At 41.4% G+C, this 1,378-nt stretch overlaps 1 non-coding gene across 1 annotated transcript; it reads left to right on the top strand.

Moving 5' to 3' along the window:
- Positions 1-590: 590 nt before the first annotated feature.
- LOC128281427 (small nucleolar RNA R71) lies at positions 591-697 on the top strand. Its single transcript, XR_008271636.1, has one exon. It is a non-coding gene; the product is annotated as a small nucleolar RNA R71 (small nucleolar RNA).
- Positions 698-1,378: the final 681 nt, after the last annotated feature.

The following is a 1,378-nucleotide window of genomic DNA, read 5'->3' as shown; positions in this document are numbered from 1 at the left end:
TGTTGGAAGGTTCAGCTTGGGTTGGTTTCTAAACTTGTTGGGGGAAAACAGGTGGCTAGGTCAGCCTGGGTTGTGCATAAGTGTTACTAGTTCCAACCCCTTGGTTACTCTAGGAAAAATTCTGGTGGTTTCGCCACGATGGGTTATAGCAATTGGATTACAGTTCTTGCCTTCCTCGATTTTGGTTTTGGTTACCCATGTAACACACGGATTCTGGGTTTGATGGACATTCTTCGAACAGATGTCCTTCCCCACAATAGACACGGGCTATATTTTCATATTGGCTCGGTAGCTGAGCTACAAAACTATTAAACCCATTAGTGGTAATATTTTTAAGCATTGAGGATATTGAGGATACCCGGGATGCAAGTGAAGTGAGAGCGTCCACTTCATATACTCCAACGACTCGTCTTCTTGACACTACTCGATTGGTTGACCATTGATAATTGTTACTAGCAATCCACTCAATGATTTCATAAACCTCGTTATAAAACTTAGAAAGGAGAGCACCGTTAGCAGCAGTGTCCACTACCATTCTCATGTGAGCATTGAGAATGTTATAGAACATCTCAAGTTGGATGCAATGAGGGATTTCGTGATGATGTCATTTCCGTAATAATTCTTTGTACCTTTCCCATATCCCATACAAGGACTCATCATCCATTTTTTGGAAAGCAGTGATCTCATTCCTCAACTTAGCATTCTTGCCAGGCTGGAAATACTTCATGAAGAATCTTTCTGCTAACTCTTGCCATGTTGAAAAGGAATTTGGTGGCAACAAGTTCAACCAGGCTCGACCTCTGTCCCTTAGCAAATATGTGAACAACTTTAATCGCAGCACATCTTCGGTTACTCCAGCTAACTTGAAAGAATTGCTCACCTCCATTAACAGTCTTAAGTGAAGATGAGGATCTTTGGTAAACATTTCGCTGAATTGGCCCATTGTCTAAAGCATCTGAAACATGACTGGTATTAGCTCGAACTGTTGTGCCTCAATTTCGGGTCTCCCAATACCTGGATCAAGATCATGAAACACTGGCACAACATACTGTCTTAGAGCTCTATCCCTATCATCAGTAATAAGGATAGGATTTTGAGCAAGGTTTACTGTAACACCCCGTACCCGAGACCGTTGCCGGAGTCGAACACGAGGTGCTAACCGACTTAATTCATTTACTCTCACAGTCCAATTAAAAATGTTCCAGACGATCGCTAATCTGCGCCATTGTCACCTTAAAAATCATAACTTGAGTTCCACAACTCGAAAATCAGATTCGTAATTTTTCCCCAAAACTAGACTCATATATCCATCTACAGATTTTTTCTAGAATTTTTGGTCGGGCCAATTAGTACAGTTTATTAGTTAAAGCCTCCCCTG

Source organism: Gossypium arboreum, chromosome 1 (assembly GCF_025698485.1).
Source record: "Gossypium arboreum isolate Shixiya-1 chromosome 1, ASM2569848v2, whole genome shotgun sequence".
Classification (NCBI taxonomy): Eukaryota; Viridiplantae; Streptophyta; class Magnoliopsida; order Malvales; family Malvaceae; genus Gossypium; species Gossypium arboreum.
The sequence above is the reverse complement of the archived record's forward strand: the minus strand, read 5'-3'. Positions and strand labels throughout refer to the sequence as shown.